Source organism: Balearica regulorum, chromosome 3 (assembly GCF_011004875.1).
Source record: "Balearica regulorum gibbericeps isolate bBalReg1 chromosome 3, bBalReg1.pri, whole genome shotgun sequence".
Lineage (NCBI taxonomy): Eukaryota > Metazoa > Chordata > Aves > Gruiformes > Gruidae > Balearica > Balearica regulorum.
In genome coordinates this window covers 88,992,397-89,017,907 of record NC_046186.1, presented here as the reverse complement: position 1 = coordinate 89,017,907, position 25,511 = coordinate 88,992,397, and positions in this window count along the sequence as shown.

The window sequence follows — 25,511 nt, the reverse complement described above, 5'->3', positions numbered from 1 at the left end:
CATATTCTTAGTGCATTTAATGAGTTACTCAAGTTTGCACTCAGGCAATTATCCTTCCTCATCTGATACTTTTATATAGCGAAACATTTGCAGGTCCCAGTCTGCTTGGATTTTAAAAAAGCTGTTTTCCCCATATACATCACAGTAGAAAAACCTTATCTTCCAGACTAAAACTATCTTCATCAGTCATGAAGAAGAGGTTAAAAACAAAAGTGTGGGAAGCTGAGCAAGTGATTAGCTGCTTAGAGGGTAAAACTTGGAAACATTATCTTTCTACAGCAAGGATTAGAATGCAGGAAAATGCTTTCAAATATATTAGTTCAGAGGGCAAAACCATTTATGGCATGCCATGAGATTGTAAAACTGGGCATAACTCTACTGGTGGCAATAAAGCTCTGCCTATTTACATCAGAACAGCTGGCTATGGTTACTTCTTGTGTATCCCTTTGTAAAACAAGTGTCAAGGGCAAAGAGAACAGATTCTCTTTATTACTTGAATGCAGTAGCACATAGAAATGCAATGAAAGATGAAAATCCCATTGTTATTGGCATTGAAAAGGTGACTGATAAAAAAAGATATTTTTGTTGAAAGGAGCTGAAACAACTGAATATGAACTTACGCTTAACAGATAAATGAAGAAATGGAAACATGAGGCTGCACTGATGAACACAGGAACGAGTGTACACATCAAAGCTGCTGTCTTGCTAGTTTGATCACTATGTGGAAAAAATGAGAGCAGTCATTTGGGTGTCAGGGAGAAGTTATGAAGCCTGCCAACCTAGTTTTCATACAGCCTAAGCTGATATAAGTAACTTTACAGCTTTACTAATCTGTAATGAATGTCATGGCTAGCCACGGCTGGTCAGAATGCAAGTAAGATATTTCACTGAAAACGGGAAGAGCAGAAGCAGACAGAGAAGTCAAGTTGTTTCAGGGTGTGTGTCTTGATTCAGTATGAAATGTAAAATGCATTTGCTTTTGAAAAAAACACGAGCTTTTACAGCAAAGGGTGAAACCTCCCTACCAGGTGAGAGAGGCATGGGCAACATCCTTACTTCACATCAATGACAGCATTGACTTGAACTTAGACTATCTGCATCTCAAGTCGTGACTCAAGACACAGAGTAATTTTAAGCTGTCCTGTTCACATGTGTGATCAGAAGTCTCTCCTGAACCTGAGAGCACCACATAAAAAAAGCATCCTCAAAAATTATGTTATTGTATAAAAAAAAGTGATTTGCAGTTTTTTTCAACTAGCTCAAAGTAAGACTTGCTGCACAGACCAAATTCCTTGAGGTCCAAGAACTACTGATACCCATAAGTCCCAGCAAGGGGAGCATATGCAGTTGTTTTCGGGATTGTTTCCTACAGGGTTGCATCAGAATAGAAGAACTAAACATACTTTAAAGTTTGATCCTTCTCTTTCCTTTTCTCTTTACAGAGTCTTGTCCTTATATCAGGTGTGTGATGTAGCTGTGTGTGAGTGAGATCATGTGTATCAGTTTCATCTATAGAGAAAGGACTCAGGTCCCCTTCTCTAATTCATTACGCTTGAAAACTAACTCCTAGTACCTGCACAAATCTGTGATTTCGGTAAGAGCAACTTTGCCTTAGATGTCCCTATTTAGTTGTGAAATGGAGAGGGCAGAGTGGGGAAAGATTGGCAATTGCAGTAGAAGGAGTAGATCTCCTAAAAACATAAGAATGGTGAGACTGAATTTGCCTTCCTCCAACTGCAGTTATAAACAGATGCCTTGGAAAGAGTAAGAACAGGGAAAATTTGCACTGTATTGCTTTCCCTGAATACATTTCTGGGTTCCAACTATTTTCACCTCAGGGACTTCCTGGTCTAGAACTTACCAAATAACTTCAGTGGGACCTCTTCCATATCTGACCTTCATTGGGAAGTATGTCCACCTTTTGCTAATAAGTGCTCGTAATTAGCAGGATTTAAATATTAAAGCTACACCCAGTTCCTGAAATTGGCCAAAATATTAAGGATTATCTTCATCTTTGTACTGCTCAAGCTGTAATTCAAAACTCAGCAGTGTGTTTGCTAAAACTGCTTGGCAAGACTACCAGTGTGTAGGTGCTCACATGGGCCATTCCATTGAGGCTAAAAGAAATTATATAATACATAATATATAATATATATTCCTGGAGAAGAGAAGACTGAGAGGGGATCTCATCAACACTTATAAATATCTAAAGGGTGGATGTCTAGAGGATGAGGGCAGACTCTTTTCAGTGGTGCCCAGTGACAGGACAAGGGACAATGGGCACAAACTGGAACACAGGAAGTTCCATCTGAACATGAGGAAAAAACTTCTTTACTCTGAGGGTGACCAAGCACTGGAACAGGCTGCCCAGAGAGGTTGTGGAGTCTCCTTCTCGGGAGATATTCAAAACCTCCTGGGCGCAATCCTGTGCAACCTGCTCTAGGTGATCCTGCTCTAGCAGGGGGGTTGGACTAGGTGATCTCCAGAGGTCCCTTCCAACCCCTACCAATCTGTGTGAATCTGTGATTCTATATAAACAGCTCCAGTCTTCCAGGTCTTTCCTGGAACTCTCCAGGACTAAAAGAAAACTTCTTGCTTTACTATCAGCCTTAATGAACAGAACATCACAAACTATGGAAGTATCTAAAAAGATCAAAGACCTTAGTAAACTGCTGATTTCTTTCAAAGTCAGCCAAGCGGCACTAATATACCCGTTGAGTGTCTAGCCTAAAATGCCAAATGTGACGAGCTACCTCTTTGCAGACTCTTGTCCCTTCTCTTTGGTGTTCCACAATTGCTGAAGAAGTACCAGATGCTCTACAAGAGGGACAGCTGTCAAACCACATTCACCTCCTTCTTCTCAACTGATACTGCTCTGGCATTCAAGGGGAAACCATTAACTAGAAGTTGTTAATGGATAGTATCCCTGGTAGTAAGGCACTTAGCAAAAATAGAAAGAGTGCAATAATCAGAACACATTTGCTATAACATTTATCAAGTAAGCAACTTAGTAGCCCCAGGCCATGTTATACCACTCCTTCCTCAACAGATATCCCCACTGACTTCAAAATTGAGTTGTTTTGAAAAACTGACAGCAAGACAGATCCCCTGATACATTTGTGCTAAGTTTTAACATTGAAATTTTTTTAAAAAGTTGAAGGAAACATCCTATCACACTGCAGCATGTTAAAGAACTCACTCTGAAGGGAAAGCTGTTAAATATAGAAGCAAGTTTTTAAATAGCAGCATAAAGCTATACTAGAAAAATATTTTTTTAAAAACTTGAAGGCAACTTTTATCACTATTTTGTCTCCTGTTTTTGAATTTGCTCAACAGCTTGGTTGTGGAAAATTTTTATGGAGGAATATATTGGGAGGGAAAATTGTCCCCCTCAGACAAAAACATTTTGTGGAATAAAAAAAAAATCTTTGTCCTTTTGAGAAGTTTTGCTGATTAGCAAGTTGTCTAGTGTCACTGTGGAAGATGAGACTTCTCAGTGCTTATATATGAAAAAATTATTTCTTTTCATAGAGGCTTTGGCAATATGAAAGGAAACTCTGCATCTACACTGATTTAATGACAGTTACTCACAAATTAATAGGGTACTCAAACACTTCATAAGTGTTACTGTCAAGAAGAAGAAAAGTGTAAGTGAAGTAATCTTAACAACCACAGTGCTTTTGCTTTTATGAAGGCATTATTTTTTCACAGTAACTACAAATATCCTCTTATCATGGTGGGCAAAGAGGTACAATTAGGCAATTACCTGCTGCTAATCTTTCTTGCTTCTGTGACTTGGCTTATTTTCAGTAGGACCTATAACTACTTCCTCTCCTAACCCAGGGAGGTCAACCACAGAACCACAACCTGCCAGTGACATCCCTCACAAGATGAAACGTAGGCCTGGATGTGGCTTCCTCTGCCTGAGGATACGAAACTGCCCATTTCCTTTCATCTAGATATTTCCCTAACATCTTCCCTCACTGCAAAAAGAAAGGCTCTGCCCTGTATCTGAAGAGCCTCTAAGACAACCCCTTACATTTTGGGCTCCTGCCCCGCAGGGTGTTTGAGATCATTGCCTTTATTCCATCAGATTTGAAGTGGAGCAACACTTAAACCTAAAATGCCTCAGGCTGCCACCAAAAGTGCGGGCAGATGCATCGGAGCTTTCCCAGCCATTTCAGAGCAATGGGCAGCAGATCCCAGCAGCCTCCTCTGAGCCAAGGGGCCTCAGCCCAGATCCTGGGTCTGAGCAGCTGATGCCCTCTGCTACCCACAGGCACCTCTGCGGTGCCCAGGCCCCTGTCAGCTGGGAACAGAACATCTCCTTTGATTTCAAGCATTTACAAATGGCATCATGAAACGATGGGGAAAAAAAACTAACTTTGCTTATCCACGCTTTTGTTTTCTGAGACCACGCAAATCACACCCTTTTTTTTTTTTTTTTTTTTTTTTTTTTGCTGGGGCAGTGGGGGGACTTTGGATAAAAATTTTGCCTGTCTTTCCCAGCATGCCTGTTACAATGTCTCTACCACATGCACTCCAATCTCACTTCATCCCAACCTCACTTCATCCCCCAAGTTTCCATGGTCATGAGAAGGAAGCAGAACCCATGACAAGTCCATACTGCCTTTGCAGCCCTCATCATCTCCTCCTCCCTGCCGACCTGTGGAAGAGCTGCCACTGCTGCAGCTCCTGTGAACTCCTTCACCAGCTGGGCTCTGCCTGGGCTGCTCTGCCCTCTCCCCTCCAGGACGGGCACTGCTCTTCCTCAGCACAAACCTCTGTCCCACCAGCCCTTCTGCCAGCATACCTGCCCCTGCCCCCCCACCAACGTTCAGCCTACAGACATGAACCAGCACTGAGCTGCTCTGTGGATGTAGACAAATTATAAATTATGAGAATTTACATTAACAAAAACAAACCAACAACAGCATCCCCCCTACGTAAAGTAAACAATTAATTCCTTAGTCCTCTCATCCTGCAAGCAGGATTATGTTTATCTGAATCTTACATATTTGTGATTTTTTGTACCTAGCTGGAGTAGTCTAGAGCTCTTAGACTTCATCTTTCTAAGCAGCTGGAGTCCCATCGCTGACTTTAATTGTGCAGAAGAGACACATCCAGTGAACAGGAGCTATGTGAAGACCCAGTGAAGACCAGGACGACAAGAGGAAGCCTGCTGTGATCCTAGACAGGATGAGTGCAGGCGCCACGTTGATGGTGTCAGCAGGGCCACTGAAGTGAGAAGCACAACATTTTTCTTTGACGACAAGCACCATTAAAATTTTTCCTCGCGGGCCTCTCCCCACTCTGACACATAAGGGGCCGTGACAGCTCCATCAATCAGCGCCGGCAGATCCCAAGGAAACCAGCCATCCACGGGGACCATGATACCCACCTCAGGGGCTTTGTCGGACAGCTAATATTCCACTCCTCGATGCATGAGGCCCAACATATGATGTTTTTTTTGGATTCCGCCTCCCAGATGCCAAAATTGCCAAGCAAGATCTCTGATGCCATTTTTACCCTCTCTGCTGTTTCCAAGGCAAATTATTAATCTTCTGTCAAGCTTAATTCCTGAGCCTAAGTTTAATTCTATGTCAGCAGCTGGTCCTTTGATCGGCCCCACTGCACTCAAGTTGTGCTGCTCTTTTAGCTGCGCCCCGCCTGTGGACCGACAGAGAAAGTTCGGAGCTGCATCTACTCGGTTTTGACTTCAAGCAGTGTTTGCCGTGATTAGATGCTCCAAGACAAAAGACGTGGAGCAGCTTGCCTGATACAGTGAGATGTGACAATGCGTGTCCTGGCTCTGACAGGAGGAAAGTCAAAGTTTTCCTGGTTCCAGGTAATGCTTTTAGACAAATACAGGGAAACGTAGTTTTGCCTTCAAAAATAAAATGCGGATGACCTTTACTCAAGAAACCAGAGAGCCGCTAATCTTTTTTAACCTAAAGTAACTACTCTCCTGTGCAGAATGGTCCTGTAATGTCACTAAAATATGGTATAAATGAATTTATCAAGGCAAAGGAATTTGTTGTAATGATTGATACAACAGGTCCTGTGCAAGGCTCCAAGAATACTTATATAGAAATATACATTATACTGAGATTAAGACAAAACTTAATAATATGCCCTCATTTGTCTGGGAAAGTACAAATATATAGTGTGTAATTTTTTGCTTTTGTCCACACTTCAAAGTTGTCGCTTTTAGCTCTACTGTCTGTGTATAAATAATGAACATAGTTTCACAGTTGGTGCCACAGGAACAAAACTCGTTATCTTTATAGGTAAATCCAATAACATTTTTTAAATCTCTAAAGCATTGCTCACAGAAACAAGAAAATCTACTAAAAGGACATAATTTTTTACATGCTACAATACTAATCTAGGAAAAATATTGCCACAAGACATCATTATGTCAGTAAATCTAGGAGAGCTATATAAAGCATTCAACGTGCATAATAAAAGTACTATCTCCACATGTACTTAGAAAAAATATAGAAATTTTTGACCTGGAGACAAGTGATAGAAAACCTAAATAAACTTCTGTCATAGCTCAGATCAGAAGAACTAGCCAGAAACAGAAGGTTAGGGGTGAAATTCTTAGGGTTTAATTTGTTTTCTTCAAGGTTTAGTGAATTTTTTTCATCCAAATAACTTATTCATAAATCACATACCTTATCTGATATGACCTGATCAGTTGATGTGAACAGATATTCACAAATTCAAGTGTAACTGGGTGAAATTTCCAGTTGGAAAAAAAATGCATTTTTTAAAAAAGATTAAAGCACTTTACACTTATATATTCAAAATGCACCTTTGTTTCAAAGTGACCTTTCCTTTGAATTTGATCTGGTTTTGGAGATAAACTTAAAAAAAAATTTTATTTTTTTTTTTTTTTTTAGATTTCTCAGGCAATCAAAAACCAGTTACTTAAGAACAATTAGCTTTTATGCTATTTCATGTTGAAGTATTGATACTGATCAGAGTAGTATGACACTAAACGCAGCAATTGCCATGTTCCTCCAGGAATAAGGACACTTAAGCAAGTTTTGTTTGCTAAATGTATATGTCATCCCAACCATAACTATTGCAGGCAAGATACATTAATGAGTGCAATCATCTCACATTTATGTTTCATTGCATTTTAGCTTTAAAGAGAATGGCACATACAACAGTTTGCCAGTGGATTTGTGCACAAATACATATTGTATATACAAAGAAAAAAATTTTGTCCTGCTTTGTTTTGTCATAGGTCGTAACAACTCTAATACACTCAGTGCACATTACGGAGGAGCACTGCTCTGACAAAGAGCAGAGCTGCTGAGTACTAGTAAGTGCTGATGTAGCATCAGCATTTCTGTTATCCATGGCTCTCAGAGAGCCCTGTAATTCACCCATCTTCCTCTGCTCCACTGAGTACACCGAGAGCCCGTGTTTTGGGGGGTATCTGTGTTTCCTCAATGATCATGTGCTTGCAAAGTGATAGGCAATGGTATCTCCAATGGTTGTGCTGCCTATTACACTTGATTTGTAGACTGAGGAATAACATGCACACATAACTAAGCATCCTTAACAGATTGGTACTTAAAAGTATTTATGTATCAGCCTTCCTTTGATAGCAAAGGGAATTTGATGACTTTGTACTTCTGAGGTTTCAGGCTTTCATGGTGCTCGAGTATTTGATTTCCACACAAAATAAGTACCAGTTCTCCCCTAACAAGAGCCTAGTGGTTTTAGTCCTATCTTTTTAGGCATACACCTTACCACATGAATTTCATTAAAGTGAGCATAGCAATATCTTGTCCTGCCTGGATTTTCAGTAACCTTTGAGAAGGGACAGAGAATTTCCTTCCTACTGTCATTTCTAACACATATTCAAACACACCCCCACGTGTGCTATCACCCACATACACACACCCCTCTCAAATACAAGTACTTTGTATAGCCATCCAAAGGTTACCATTGTGATTCCTGCACTCTCTGTAAAAAGAGATCCAGAGAAAAAGGTGCTCCTGCAATAACAAGAAGTAAGTGGGAAATTATTTTTTTCTTTCTCATCACTTATTCTGCAACAAATTTCCAGGTGTTGGTAGGATGCAGTAGAGATACAAACCTTCTGCAGCCTGGTAGAGAATAATGCTCCCCAATGTTGAAAAGCATTTCCTGCACACTGGTGCAGTTCCACCTGACAAAGCATATGGCTTTGTTACAGAGTCTAGTCCTAAGGCAGTGGAATATGCGCCCTAATTTGATCCAGTCACAAACATCTACTAATGTGAAAATCTTTTGCAAAGAACTCAGTTCCTCGAGGTAAACCAGGCAGCCTAGGAGTTAGCAACTAGCTTTTAAAATATCAGTCCTGGGAGGAAATTCAACATTAAAATAATAAAATTAAGTAATAAGAGGTACATATAAAACACAAATTCATTTCTCCAACTAATGTCCCCCACAAGTGACCACTTAATGAGGGCAAGGGAACGCAGCTCTGCACTAAAACAACAGGACAGGCTTACAGCATTATACAGAGCCATGGCACAGGCACATGTTCCCTTTTCTCCAGATCACAGTAAATCCTGGGCACCTTCAGCCAAGTAATTCTATTTCTCTGCTGTCCCTTTCTCTGGACCATTGCCCATGATTTCTTTAGCCTGGCAAATCTCTGGGACAAGGGTTGTCTATTATGACATGTTTGGATGGTAGCAATTCCAGTGGGGCTGAATGAGATCTCTACACACTAACAAGTATAAATGAATAACAGAACAAGAACACTCTCTTTTCTTAAAGCATCTTAAATCCCTTTTTCTATTCCTAGGCACTTTGCAATGCTTAATGAGCATATGAGAAAAAGCCACAAAAAGACATCGTTTTGAAAGCAAATGCTTGCTTGCAATTTTGTATGCGTAAGTGAACCATCTTTTCATGCGCAAGTTCAGTAAGTAAAGGCTTGGCTACTTCCAATTTGAGAGCATATTTCTGAATATGCACAAAGCCTGTCAGCCTGAAAAATTGCAGCAAACTGGCTGGCAGAAAACAAAAAGCCCACAGACAATTGTTGAAGGAGACTAGTAGAAGACAGATGCAAAAGGCTTTCACAGAAGTGTTGGGATCAAGGACTGGGGGATACAGATAACTTCAGATAGGTGATTAAGAATCTGCATGGCAAAAAGACAACTGAGCAATATTCCCATAATACATTGCAAAGTTTTTAAAGCTGTGCCAACTAACAAAATGGGATTTCTTTCTTTTTAGGCTGTGATATCACTTTGGCTTCTCCGGCACTGCAGTTCTCTAGCGGACCCACTGGGAGCAAAAGCAGAGCTGTATTTTGCCTCTTGTGCCTATTTGCTGTTGCAATGCCCACAAGAAGCTGATATTGAAACCATCACACAGGAGAGAGAAAACCACAGTCAAAAGGCCCAGTGCCCATATCACCTGGTGCTTTAAATCTAACACCCCAAGGAAGCAGAAAGACAGTTCACTGGAGAACGGAGATGGATGGTTATGTGACACAGGACACACTTCACTAGATCTGATTCTCATCTAGCGGCCCTCTTTCTCTGTGTAAATCAACCCTGATGACAGTCCTTGCTTCCTTTTTATTAAGGTATAAACAATGTAAAGAAAAAACCAAATTTTCCAGCTCATATGGAGGCAAATAGAAACCAATTTTAACAGAGGAAAGTAAACACTTCTAGAGTACCTATCTGCCTGGCTTTAATTTCCAACACTGATTCCCAACAAACTGTAGATTTGCATCAATGCTGTCCTCAGGAACATGAAGCTGAATTGCAAGAAGATAATTTAATGTACTGCATCCTCTTAGCCAAGACTACAGGATCCCCCATTCTGCGCTCTACTAATCGCACAGTCCACAGTGTGCCTTTTCACATGGCACGTGCAATTGCTCCTGAAGCCAGCTGGAGAAAAGTACCTATGAGTGATCCTTGTCCTTTAAGTAGAACTTCATTCTGACTTTTACACCACACTGCAACAATTCAAAAGTCAGGAGCCCAAAAGGTAGTTTGGATATTTTTTTTTTTATTGTCCTACATAATGCTATCTACATTCTCACATACACAGATTCTTGGTGGGAGTTACAGAAGTAGCTACTCTTTGCTCCTTTGAATATTTCCCCAGAGTTGACAGTCAAAAAGCTTCATTTTGAACATCTGGAACAGTAATAGCAAAAACAGCAGAAGCAGCACCAAATTCTGTGTATCAGCAATGAATACTATTTCCTTTGTTTCCCTCAGCAGCATTTTCTGCTGTGCAGGACTAAGTGCTTCAGCTGAGAGTGTTGTAGTCATGTGAGTGTGTCGACGAGCCCTCTGTGAGAGTTCCCAGAAGTACCATGTACCACAGGTTATACTTGAAGCAGAAAGTATCTCAATCGAAGCTCTGCAACCACCTACCTAATCAAACTAGAAATATCAGGTCATTGGGAAGAAAGCTTTTGTCAATGTTCCATTTCATCTAACTAGCTATCATTATTATAACTACCAACCATACTTCAGAGGGAAGATATTAAAAGTTAGACTGATATCCCAGGGACCTTATCATCTAAATCAGAGAAAGCACATCAGCAGATGGCAGGCACACAAAGATGTGGAAAATAGGAAAAGACTGTGAATAGAGATGCTTCTGTCACATGCACGTTACGTGAGGTTTTGTTGTTTCTCTTTTGTCTCTGCAACAGTAAGTATAAAATCACCATAAATGTAATGTCATCATTTTTAATCACGCTCAACATATAAAGTAAATTGGATCATCTAGCACAAAACTGACATAATGCTGCTGCACTCAATAGACTTGCGCTGACATTCACCTTTTTTGACTCTTGTGTGCTTCCAAATTGCATTTCCAACCTGACTGTGCCGCCAGTGAAATTAAGAGGGATTGTTCAGTTGAGTTTTTTCAAATGGAAGAAGGAACTGGGTCCAAAGAAGAAAATCTTTTTTTTTTTTTTTTTTTGCTTTGCAGTCTTCTTAACACTACCTAATTATTGCAGACATTATTGCAGTTCTTTTTCCTTTTTTTTTTTTTTTTTTGTCTAATTCCAATTTCAGCAGGTTGAGTGCTGGTTGGTGAGCAAGAACCGGAAAAACGTCCAGTTTCATTTATTGGGAGAAACCAGAAAAACACTAAATACACATCTCAGAAATCCCATCAGAATCCATTTTTAGGAAAAAAAAAAAAAAAGAATCCATTTCCTCAATTTTTTAGAGGAGAAAGGACCTGCAATGCAGAGGGAGGCAGGCTCGGACAGCCAGGGAGGTGCAACAGCAACTCCCAGCGCAGCTTGATGGGGGATCCCTTTATGCTGAAGTCACTGGCCTTTTTAAGCACGGAGCACCCATGTGGTGCTCAATTAAAGAGACATACTTTGTGTGGAAAAATACTAGTAAGGATTTTTTTTTTTCCTTTTCCAGACAGTGTGGTCAGTAGCCTGGGAAGACTGGTCATCTTCTCCTGAGGCATCTGTAACACCAAAAAACGCTGTTTTCTCTGCAGCTGAGGGTGCTGTCCCAAGAGACTCTGAAAGCACTGCTTAGCTCAGAAATGTAATAAAATGATAAAATCTGGAAATGTTGCTGAATCTTCTTTTTTATCACTTTCATATGGTTTCACTGTACACACTTTCTTCATTGCTGCTGCTGTAACATTTGCTTTATATATTAGTTATTAAACAGCTGCATTTAACTTTGACTTATCTATCACCTTATCACCAGACAGAGACATGTCTATTTAGCTTAACCATGTAATATTTTTTTTTCCCCCTTTCTTTCCTTCAGTGTGCACTTTTCTTCCTCTAGCTACACTGCCTGTTCCTATCACAGGTGCCTGCATTCATCCAGGACAAAATAAAGAACTCGCTCCTCTCTCCAATTTGTGTATTTCACATCTTTCCCATGGTGATCACCTACTTTGTCAGATCTTTTAAACAGTGTGTTCAGACCACCCAAAATGGAAAGTAGGATCTGCGCCCCTCACCATCCCTCCGCCCCAAAGACTGAGAGTTCGACAAGGCAGAAGTGGCACTATCTCCTAGCACCACGTCCCATCCAGCTTGCCTACATATTCTCGCCAGCCGGCTTTGCGGGCACGTGGACCAGTAACCATCTCACAACACCTCCCATAGCAGACGCTTTGTAGACACTGAGCCTCCTGCTGTACAGAGGACACAGGTGGCACCTATCTCCTGCTGAGACTTTTGGGGAGGGAAAGAAGCCTCGTGCATGACAGCACTAGCTGTTTACAACATGTAAAGAATTCAAAAGAATTTGCTTCAAATATGGCAGTTAGCAAGTCTTCCTGCACCTGTCACTGGAAAGGTTTATGAAATGATGGTAAATTTTAAAGCAAACAAATCCAACCAAGGAGGCACTTACAGATGAACCTGGGGCTGCCTCACCACCCCTCCATGGGAGAAGTCCTGTGTTCTAAAGGTGACAACCACAGCAGAGGGCTTACAGCAAAACCCAACGCTACTCACAGTTTCAGCTTTGCTTTGTATCACACAAAAGGGCAGCCCTGGAGCCTCCGCTCAAACCGACAGAGCCAAGGCAGTCACACACTGCATGGGCCAGGATTTGATCCCTTCGTGTGTACGCACACGACACCGTATCACACCCCAGTAGGGACGCGTGCCAGTGATAGCAACGGGCTCACAGGTGATGTAAGCTGCTTTCAGGAGTGTGCTGTGGGGGGATGCTCTCAATCTGGCCTGTGAGCCAGACTGAAAGAAGGGAAAAAAGATCTGAGGAAACAAAAGAGTAACTGCACAGATGTAAGCAAAACTCACTGAAAGAACTGGAACTAAAATGCAGCAGGAGCAAAGGTTTGAGCAGCAGCCAGAGATATGCCTTCTCAGATGAAGGATGGAGCCAGGAATGAACACTCCTGTTCACCTTCCAGGTGGGACAGACGAGTGCTGGCTCAGACCTGGAAACTCTGCCAAAGAGGTGGTAGGTAAACGCTTGGGCACAGTATCTCACCAATGCAGCTCTACAACTTCCAGAGCAGAGCTGGCTTGCTTTTGGCTGGCTTACAGAGTGGACAGAGAAGCTCACAGCTGTCTGTGCCCATCTGCACAGACATGCCTTAAGAGCCCTACTGAAGCTTTGCCCATCAACACCAGCTGAGAAGCCTGTCCTAAATTTAGGGTATTAAAACAATTTGGCAGAATAAATAAAACTATGAGGCGCCAACACAGGTTCTGTATCAAAATTGTGGAAGCACCTCCAGTTTTTGACATGTTAAATTATAGGCTAACTTGTCAAATTAGTTCTAAAGTCTCAGGGGAACAAATTCTGACAAGAAAAATAAACAAACAGAAAAACAGATTGCCAGAACTAAAGAAACCTTCAGCACCAAGTGTTCAACAGCCATGGGAAAGCAGTGTTACTATGACTACTGACAGCCAAGTAATAATACCTCGCCCCCAAAACCACAGCAAACAGCATCTATGTTTCTGCCTGGACTACTCAGGAGCTGGGGGACACCACCTGAACATCCTATGCTTCCTATGCTTCTTTTGCTCTAAGACATGAACTGCAATAGGAGAACAAGATGTAATCTATGTCAAAAATATTATTTGACATGAAATGCTCATTGAACTCAAGTATCTATCCATTCCTTTTTTTTTTTTTTTTTTTTTTTTTGCCTCTCTCCTACTGTATAAGTAACCAGAACAGGTAACCAGGATGTTTTTAATAGAGCTGATTTTATGCCTGCCCCCTCAGTCCTACTACTGAGTTGCACTCTCAGGGAAGGTCTGGAAGGAGCAATGAGAATGGCACTTTGTGCCGTGCAGGAGCTCGTGTCATGCAATGCTGAGCAGTCAGAGGAGAAGTCGGGCTACCTGCCACTCGCTGGATGCAGAACAGCACAGTTCTAGGCACCCGCGTGCACGACCAGCCAAGATCCAGACCTTACTACAGACTCGGCAAATTTTGCAACAGCTAAGTGACAGCTGAAGGAAGACTTCAGATTGCCTGATAACAGCACAGTCAACCATATGGAGGGCTTCACATGTAAATATTATTCATGTGCAGAGTCCAGTGAAGTCAGCAGAACTAATTTGCAGGAATAAACATGCTGTCGTGACTTCAGTCTCAAACCTAAACCATGGTGTTTCCGGATGCTGAATTTCTTCCTGAGTCTCAGCATTTCTCCTTTGCTATCCCTGCCTAGAAACTGAGTGTGGCTTCTTTACCTCAAAGAATATTCATGAAAATCCGCAGTAAATGGAACTATCCATACCTACAGATGTATCCACACCCTCTATATTTTTGGCACCATGTAGACGTTGCAAGTATAAGCAGGATTAAATCAGTTAAATCAGTATTTCAATAGCTTGAATAAGCAATCAATGGGGAAAAGAAAAGAACAGAAGAAAACAAATCTCTCTTCACCTCTAAGAGTGTTACAGGGATCAGCAGTTATCATGTTAGCTAAAATTCCTCCCACGCTCCTTTAACCTTGTCTTAACTTCCACCACGCTTTTAATGTTGAATGCCCAGGTTTGCACCTCCCTTGTTCCTTGGGGAAGAGCTAAGACTAAATCACTTTTATTGTTGTTACATTGAGACAATTTATATATTTACCACTACTCCCTTTTTATTTCCAAAGTGAATTGTAAAGAGTTTAAAACTGAGCTTGCCCAGCAATCAACAGAAGTAAGAATTGCACAGCCCAAGCACCCTGAGGTACGCCCAACTCTAAGGCAAGGAGGGCACACCTTTTGTGGGGTGATGTTTCCCTGCTCTGGGGTGCACAGCCCAGTGCCACGCGAGGTGGTGAGGTGCAGTGAATGGCTGTTTTGAGCCTGTTGGCTGAATTATTCCCACTCCACAGCACCACAGCAGACCACAAACAACACTTCTAGAAACACCCAGCAAAGTCTGTCTCCAGTGATTACAGAGAGCGCCTGCAATGAGTGGGTCCCTAATCTTATCACTTTAATTAAGTGAATACTCAAAGTTAGGCATGCGATATGAATATAGGCCCAGAACTGCTTTTAGAATTATGCATTTCTGAGCAAAAACAAGTGTCTCAGGCACTCTTCCACGTTGTTACTTGCAAAGTATGAACTACGTGTATATTTAGTACCTGAAGAAGGGCTTGTGTGCCAAAGAGCTTGTGCATTTTTCCCAGAGAAATAATTTCTCCCTAAGTGTTATAAGGAGGAAAAATGAGAAGCATGTGGAATTAAAATAAAGGTAGTCATGTTCAATCTTCTGTTCTGGAGTCCAGCTAAAATCGGGGGTCCCAAATGGCATTTAAATTCATCTTAAAAGAGTGTATAGGAAAGAAGTAACTCAGGATAATTGTGCCTAAATGGAAATATATCTGAAAAGGCATAGGTCTCTCTGCCCTGCGTGAGGATCTGCCAGTAGAGCTTTCAGAGAGTACAGCGGTATTTCAGGCAAACTGACTGTTAGAAATACAAGTGGAAGATGATACAGCAACTGAGGATCCTAAAGCAAAATAAAGATTGCAATCTTGTTTATGCACGTCTACTTGCATTTATTAAGTTCTTTTTTCTATCCAAATATGAAGTTAATATTTTCAACCTTTTGCTTTGCTGGGTCTGTGTTTTGCCTGTTAGCATGAGTAATTTTGACAATAGCCTTCAGTTCAGCATCAGCAGCAGAATTATTTTTTTTATATATGTCCTTAATTATTTGAATCCTTCCTGCAGAAAAATCCCATTAAACTCGGGGAAATTCTATGAATGGAAGAATTTCAGATGCAGAACTGAAACATATTATCACACCACTATGAAAGAATTTGAAGTCTTGCAAAATGTACTTAATAGCAGTCAGGGTCCAAAAAAAATCACATTCCTTAGAATTAAAAAGTAAATATTTTTTTAAGCTAACGTCAACACACTTTGCACATAGTCCACTACCATCCTAAATTAGGTAGTGGACTGTGTGAAAATACCAGCAAAAATATTCATAAATGTATACTAACAACATAGCTCATGGCTACAGTGTACCTTTATAAAAATTCTTGTTTAATAAATTATTTTTAACTGAAAAGATGCAGATTTATTAAAACCCAAAATGTTTGTGAAAAGGCAAAGGTGGGAGAAGTGGAATTAGTGGTGACAGGAAGACAACAAAATCAGAAATTGTCAAATCATTTGTCTATCATTTATTAAATCAACTGTCTAGCATTTCAGTTTATTTACAATTATTTGATTTAGAAATAGTATTAAATTTGGACAAATGCATGATTAAAAAATAAATAGCCTCAACATAAAACTGAAGCATTTCAAAGCTGTCCTGATGAAATATTAATGTCTTCATCACAGTGACTGTTTTAGCAAAGTGCATCACACAATCTGAGGTCCAGTAGGAAATTTGTGCTATGAGTTTTCAAAGGCATATGAAACAAATGAGTTTTGACTCCCCTAGGTTTGCAATGCTATGTATTCAAACTGTGATTTTTCTCTCCTGGTTAAAAAACATACAGTTGTCTGGGAATTTTGAGAATTTTTGCCATCTGAAGATTTTGTAACCCAAATTTCCAGAAGTATGATTTTTTCATAAAAAGAAATCAATTGCTTGTTGTAGTTTAACCCCAGCTGGCAAATAAGCACCACACAGCCTCTTACTCAGTCCTGCCCTCCCCAAGGAGATGGAGGAGAGAATTGGAAGAGTAAAAGTGAGAAAACTCGTGGGTTGAGATAAAGCCGCGCACAAGCAAAGCAAACCAAGGAATTCATTCCCCACTTCCCATGGGCAGGCAGGGGTTCAGCCATCCCCAGGAAAGCAGGGCTCCATCACGCCTAATGGTGACTTGGGAAGACAAACGCCATCACTCTGAACGTCCTCCCCTTCCTCCTTCTTCCCCCAGCTTTATATGCTAAGCATGACATCATATGGTATGGAATGTCCCTCTGGTCAGTTGGGGTCAGCTGTCCCAGCTGTGTCCCCTCCCAACTCCTTGTGCACCCCCGGCCTACTCGCTGGTGGGATGGTGAGAGAAGCAGCAAAGGCCTTGGCTCTGTGTAAGCACCCCTCAGCAGTAACAAAAACATCCCTGTGATATCAGCACTGTTTCCAGCACAAATCCAAAACACAGCCCAGTACTAGAAAATCAGCTCTATCCCAGCCAAAATCAGCACATTGCTCAAACTCCTGTTTTTCCATCCAAAACAGACTAAATGGAAACGTGCTGAGCAGGGAAAGTATGAATTTCACTGGTAAGGTGCTTGCTTTATATACATAGGCTATCACACATGCTAAAAATACTTTCAGGTAAGATATGTGGATGATGTCATTAAGCATTTTTGCTCTCTTGAATAACTTATATATGATATTCTGTGAAATGCAACAAATAAAACCAATCTAAAGCACTAGTTTAGAAAAACAGATAATTCTTTGGTTAAAATCTATGGCTCATTATCACCTGCATAAACACTCATTTTTTTCTGTTCATTTCCATCAAAATACACCAATTGCTATTACTACACATTAGCTATTTTTCTCTTCTCTTTTCCATTTGGGAACCAGTCAACTCCTACTCAGAACTAAGTTTCCTTCTGAGATAAAAATATGAGTAAAATATTGCATATCTAATCAAACTTAAATATAGTTAATATTTCATTAATATCTCAGGCTTTACTCCTTCAGATTTTTTACATAATGTCTAACATATGCAAATTTAAATACCTAGATACATCTCTACCAAGTGTTTTAGACATATGACACTCACAATAAATTTTGAATACTTCTATTTAAATGACACTTTGCCCCACGGGTAGCATAAGCGTACACTACTGTAATATTCACAGCACGTATAAAGGAACAGTTGAATCTCAGTACTTTGACAGCACATTGTTTCGAGTAAGAAATCTAGACTTTCCACACAAAACCTCCACTGAACAAATAAAACACTTCCCCAGGGAATCCAGGTTATTATATTTTTTTCGCTGATATAAAAATTTCTGTGCCTCTCTTTCCATTCAGAGCTTATAAATCAAGGATTCTTCAGTTTGTGAAAAATTCAGTAATGGTTTAAAAAACATTTCATCTGACACTGTACCTGTAATGGGGACTACAAGAACAGTACCAAATTCCTCATGATATTTATATAAGCTGGTTCATTATAAATGAAAATATTATTATATCATTTGCCTTTATAACTTCTTTTTTGCTTGACTTGATTAAAGAAAGCACTGCAAGTACATCTGCGATTCTTAAGGAGACTAAATCGGAAGGAAAACACTTTAAATATGGCCTTTGTGAACAGCTTAACTCTTGCTGATGTAGTGGGCTTGCTGTACCATAAATGCTAAACTGGATGTGACTCCCAGTGTTTTGTTGCCAGGGTAGTGACTTAGCTCAGGGACAAAAGAGAGCAATTAAACTTAGACAGTTTCCATTCAAGTGGAAGTAGATTGGGACAACAGATTTTCCTTAAGCCATCAGAAATCAGCCCAGCCATGTTTTTCTGTAAGGGCTGAATGTTGAAGGATGCTTGGCTTCCTTTTTCTAGTCCACGTGCTCCAAGTTTTCCCCTTCTCCATGGTGGAGAGCAGCCCAGCATATCTGAACCTCAGTGAGCCAAGTATTTATGTACAACTTGTTGCCAAGAAAATCCCCTTCCTTCAGAGGTCTCTGTCTGCAGCAAAGAAAGGAATGTTTCTTTGAGATGGTGCTAAAGATGGCTTTTGCCAATAGCAGCAGTTAAAATCCTGTTACACCCAGCAAGCCTCTATATCACAAAATATCCTATAATTTGGAATGATTGGTGGCATCTGCTCTCCAGAGACTCGAGCATGAAGCAGCAGGTGAGGAAGGTCAGAGTTAGAGCTGGGTGAGGGAAGGAAATGCCAGATTTCTTTCCTGTGCTGTTTTTGGCTCTAACCACCACAGTACCTCAGCCACCTACACAAGCACTAACATTTCCCACCCCGACATCATACTCCTTCCCCGTACCACTACCAAAATCAACCCATTACTTGACAGCTCAGCAGTCTGAGGAAGAATTAACTCACCCTGTTTCACCCCTGAACGCCTACTCACCTTTCTTGTTTAATTTTACAACGTTTTATTTTTTTCTCGCAGCTGTGGTAAAACCCACAGAAGGAAAAACACAGTCTTGCACATAACATGTGGGAGACTTTCCATCATAAGATTTCATCCTTACATAAATATAGGGGTTAATACATGTAGTTATACGAAGATTAATCCCCCTAACTGTTGCCAGATCTGTGGTCTTAGTACTATTTATGTTCCAGCTGTGTTATTTAAAGCTCTCACCCACAGCTGTAATATTTACATTAGATTTCTGAAAATGTTTAGGTTCTTTCTTCACGACTCAGTGCTCTCTGCTTACTCTTGCCTGAACTATCTTTCTTCTCTGAGTCACCATCTCTCTTATCAGGTTCCAGCCTCCTTCCTCGTTTATTAGAATTTAGCACCATGTTGATGGTTACAGGTTTTTCTGTAAATTTACCAATGACTTTTACAGCCATAGGTGAAAACTGTTTTATCAACTGGAATATAAAACAGTTTAATACACAATTATATGTTGCAATAAACAACGTTATTGAAATATTTCAGGGGTTTCCTGATGTTTCATGAGATACATTGTCAAGCAGAAATGGTGTCATTGTTAGTACAGACTTTGCTTTAGGTTATTGGTTAAAAGTTTATAGATTTATTTAGGGAACCTTCTGATTCATTATCCCCTTCTGTAAACCCAGACAGTCAGTTCTGAGTGTCTAGGGCCTATGTGTGGATACGTAATAAAGATAAAGAAAATAGTGAGAGCACGCATCAGGGATTTCAACTTGAACCTGTTATGGTTTTTAACTTAAAGGAGCTCTGGGCCATGCCCAGAGAGAGTACTACTCTTGCTTTTTGCTTCCCTGTGACCATCGGGACCAGAGGAAGTATGCTTGAGAGGCATGGGGAAAAGTGTGAAAGAGGGAGAAAGAGGGACCATTGAAAGAGAAGTGATCAGCTGAGACCTAAAGGTAGAGACTATGATAAATTTAGAGTTCGAAATATCTACATAACCAACCAAGAAACTACACCCATATGGTTCTGAAAAGAGACTCCCAGACTGAATTCTAGAAACAACAAAAGGATCTCTGTCAGCAGAATTAGCAGTAAGGCTGTGGGCTAGACAACAAATAAAATACTACGCACTTAAGCCACTGCAACTGTGTATAGAGCAGAGGAAGAGGATGAATGTTTCTATAGCTAGCTCTGTATGCCTGCTCTTCCCAGATAGTCAAATCTGGTTCTCAAGAGTTTCCAGGCTGAGAAAAGGTTGAAAAAGATTCAAGAGGCTTTCTTTTATGAATATGCGATTGTACAAATCCTGGAAAGCAGGCAGTGAGACATTCTGCACCCATCTTCAGTAAGACATGATCAAAACATTTGTATCAGAATTTATAGGTTCCTTTTATTTTTGATGGATATCTATTCTCTTTGAACAGACGTTTCTGTGTGAAGACTTCAAATTACTTTCCATGCATTCATTTAATGACTACCACAAAAAAAAAAACCCACAAACCCACCCAACTTTTTTAAAATTATGTTCTTTACAGGCTCTAAATTTTTTCTGTACTGCAGGAAAAAAATGCCTTTGGTTATAGCTTGAGGATTTACTAATATATGTTTTGACATGTATTGATGTGTTTCAAATCCAAATTTCTGCATCCCATGTCCTACTGCATCATCACCTGTCAGGATAAGCTTTCTGATTTTGCTATTGCTCCTTAAAGCAAGAGGCAAAATCAGTCCTAATGAGTGATTTTTGAAAGCTTTCCAAACACATGGACAGGTTAACTGTTCACCTCAAATGTATACACGCACACACATATGCAGGGGATAGAGAGGGGGGAAAAAAAAAAGATGTTTAGGAAAGGGGAGGGAGAAAATAACATTGCTTTTTAGGAACTCTCTAGAAACATTCCTCTGAAGCACTTAAAGGCACTAAAGAAGTAAAGATTCCCAGGCAAATACCATATACCACTGAAATAATGCATTAACCCATCCCACTGAATATGCTGCAATTAACCAAGCCAGTTAGTAAAAAAGGACATTAAAAGGCCATGACAGAGTGTTCCAGTAATGATGTTCTTAGCAGCTTTTGAGGGATACTAAGAGACTAAGTCCCTTGCAAATGTTAATAACAGCATAGGCAGCAATGGATTTTATTTTTTTTTTAATTAGGAAGAAATTATAGCCTATGCTTTCTTAGACATATCTTACGAGACTAAGTTAAACATTAAAAAAATCATATTCAATTATTCATTGTTAAAGGTCCACCAGATACACTCAGGACAACTGACTTGTAGAGAATTATTGGGCTAAAATCTATGTAATCTATGCAATATGCTCAGACAGATGATTAAAAGCATGAGTACTGCACTTAATGCAGTAGCTACGTAAAGTTACCATCCAGAATGCTATAGCTTTTGTTTGAAAACTATGACACTTAGGAAACTTGTGCCCTCCTTGACAAACTCTTAATGTTTCACTGCATAATGCCACATCAGGTCATCAAGGCTGTTACCCACCACATATCATCTACATGGTTTTACATCAAGTTAAAATCCTGGCCTTTCTATTGAGTGCAAAATAGCAAGGAGAAATGAAGGCCAAGAGATAGTAAACACTTCTAGAAATCATGACACGCTGTGGTTACAGCATGTGTCCAGTACAAGTGGGCTCTCCTTGGACTCTATGGCCTCAGTGTAAATACCGTGCTAATGGCTGCAGTCTGCTGCCATGAACCTGGTGTGCCGTTTTAGGCCACCTGACAGTAGGCTCAGTCCAACACCTCACGCTCCCTCATCAAACACTTCCACGTCCTTCTCTCGGGGAAAGATCCAAGTGCCGTGGCAGGATCTGACAAGAAAGCGGCTCCCTGGCAATATCTCCCCACTCCGGGAGCCACAGAGTGAGCGTTGTTATATATCACAGAGCTGCTGCACAAACACGCTAATGGAGCATCAGGCAACAGCTTCCCTCTCTAATCTTCTGCGTCTTTTGGCCATTTGTGTTTGATCTTCAAAAAACATATTAGAATTAGGAAAGATGTAGGCTCAATCATTTAACAAAATAAACACCTTTCTGGATGAAAGCAAATTGGAACTGACATTTGCAAAAAATTGTTTGTGATCACTGAGGTAAGCAAGGGACAGGAATGGTAGTAAATTGAATTGCAGCAACACACAGCAGGTGTGGGATGTGCCTCCAATAGTCTCTATTACGGAAACAAGACAGAACTCATTGGGTAAAGGTTGTGTTAAGGCAATGCAGGGCTTTTCTTCATGTCTCATCATCTCGTATCAAGTGTTTATCAAGCATGTATTAACTTTTATAACCTCTGTGAAATGAGCACCCTCAGACAAGTTCCTGCGGGACAGATCTCCATTTTGTAGCAACCACTAACACAAGTGGCCCAGGTGTTGGTACGGTGGCAAACGTCTGGAAGAATGAACTACTCTGATTTGCTATGTGACCCCACCAAGCAGAGGCAGAAAGAGATCAAGAGGATGGGGTGAAGGACCTTTAGCAGCTGATGACAATCCTGTTCTGCATTATACTGCCAAACAGTGACAGACTGCGTGCCGGAGCAGCTGTCTGCCACACTGCTCGCACCACTTTTTTGCTGCCACAAACTGCATGTGTGGAGTTGAATAGGCCAGAAAATTCTGATGCTACTAGAGACAAAGGGTGAGTGTGCAATGCAAATCTGAGGTGATTTGATCAAGGCCTTCGCAAGACACAGCCCAGATGTAAACAATCTGCTTATCCATTTCTCAGTGTCTTAGAGCACATTTCTGCATGTAACACTTGTGCTTAGTGCCTGGTTTTATTTATGTCACTCACAGGAACACCAAAAATAGTGGGTTTGTTTCTCTCCAAGGGCCACTGAAAATTCCAATGCACGTTTATGTTGCCTTTAAATCCTATGAGAGCTCTGTTTTTCCCCTACAACAGAGTTAACTTAGTGGAGAAAAGAGCAAGAGTGACAAAAATAACCCTATTCTTGGTCTTTTGGATTATTCGATTCTTTCTCAGCTAAATAATTAATGACACAAAAGTCAGACACTTACCAGCCACGGGCTGTCTTCAGACCGATTGGCTTTCATGGAATATTTATCTTCATTAGTATATTTATCATATTAGTAGGTCCTGGGCTTATATTACCCCCTCCTTTATTCAGTTCATAGCTATTAATGCTAGCTGCATTAGCATCAGCATGAACATCTAAACGAAGTTCTTGTAGTTTATCTTGAATAACATCTGTCTGTCTTAGTATGCAGGCCTAGCAATTGATAACATTATTCTCACCACAACCGAAAATGTGCTCAGAATACATGTAGTCAGAAGCATCTTTAGTATATGGCAGCAGTTATGGCCAAGACTAATCCCATTTCCCTTCTCAAAACTGAGTGAACAAGGGAGATCCATTGTTTTTAGAATTTTTGTGAAACTATAAAAGAACATTTTCTAACTCAAGTCTGTACACTAAGTATGACCTGTATTTGAAATTAATCCCTTGCATGCTTCATACAATAGACGCACCTTTCTCAGTTGCTATGAAACTGTCAAAGTCAAGGAAAGGGAACAAACCTTCAAAAGCTGTGTGTCTTGGGAACAAGACCAGCCATACAGAGCCCACTATTTAAGTTTTAGAAAATACATTAAAATCACTCATCTCATAAGGGAACACTGCTTTTGCATTGTTATGCACACAACAGCTACAGGAAAATTATGTACGCTCCTCCTACTCTGTGTCTGCAGCAAGATTTACTCCTGATTTATACAGCTAGACAACGTATCAGCTGTTGAGTGCTGCATGACACTATTCGTTTCTCTTTTCCAGTATGTCTGCATGTCTTGTGTGCTTGTCACACACAGATACGCATTTTGACTCAGACTTTAAGAAAAAAGGCCTTGAGTATCCAAAAGCTTGTCTGGGTTTTTTTGTTTGTTTGCTTGTTTTCCCAGATATGGCACTTGAGCCACTTCAAATCCACAGTGGCAGCAAGCTCCCATAGAAATTAAGGGAAAATGGAGACTTGTCAAAATCCTGTGTCACTTGAGCACTTCAGAAATGTGATATCCTAGTCATCTGAGCAATTCTAGCCATTCAGAGTAATCTCAACTTTGCAGGAGACAGGTGCTTAAATCCTTTCAATAACTGTGACAGCAGTGTCTTCGTAGTCGTGATGGCCAAAGGCTGTGAAAAAAGCAGGGGGTTTATGCAGGTAATACCTGATATTATCCTAAAGCAGGAGATCATTCAAACAGTTTCTTTTTACTTTCCAGCTAGGTTGACCATGGTCTAGGAAAACAGCCTTATCTAAATACATTAAGTCCTTACTTCAGTAACAAGGTGGAACAGTGACTTCAGTGCAATGTAGAGATTCTCTCACCCATTTAACCGACAGCAGCCAGGACTCCACACTTCCAGCAGATCAGTTCTTACATCTCACCTGATGCATGTCATTATGCATTGCGAAATTAGCAAACTAACAATGACATAGAGCTTAAATGAAATTTTAATGATAGCATTATCATTTCTATGTTGCTTCCTCCCCATGTTCAAATAAGAATAATAGTTTTAAAAATTTATGGAGCTTTAAGTGATGTGAAGGTGCTACAAAAGACTTTGGTGACTGTAAGCTTGAACCAGTGAAAACAGGAACTTGCTAAAGGTGCTTATGTCAGTTCTCTAAAAGTCTGCCAAGAATAATGCACTAAGGAAACAGAATAATAACGTATATACCAAATAAAAAGCATCTTAAGACCTTCCTCAAATTCACCAAATTAAAAAAAAATAAAAATATATATATCTCTAATTTTGCGTGTTGTGAAGCAAAGGTAAGCCAAAGAAGTAACGTGACCTCAGAGGAAAGCCTTAAGAGGAAAAAAAGATAAACTATTGCTCTAGTTGCTCAATAGTAGATGGCAATTACTTTCCCATCATAGCTACACACACTAACACCTGGTTTTGAATTGAAGCCATGAAGCCACAAAAGACCAGCTATATTAAACTCCCTATAATTGTTTTGAAATCTTATTTTCTCCAACCTGAAGGTAGTCATTTTTTGCCCACTGTTTTAATTCCTAAATGTGATTTATAAACATTTTCTGTTATCCTAATCTGTCCCTGCTGTGTTGCAGCGATGGCAAGCATACACAGATATCTTAATGAAGCACTCACTACAAACTGTAAACACAGAGGATGCTATGGTGTCATGTACAGTAGTGATAGAGGTTAATACCTTTCACAGTCATTAGGTTTGGATTTGGGGATGTTTGCACAGTAGTCAATTCAGATAAAATTCAACTATATGCTAGCAGCCCATAAAAAGCTTATGAATCATTGAATCTCTCAGGTATATCTGGGTCTTAATAGGACAAAATTCATCTTTGTGTACAATATCCTTAAATCATGTGTTGGTCCCACTACCTTGGTTTGCTTGGGGGTGTAGGATGGTGTGTATGTCTGTACAC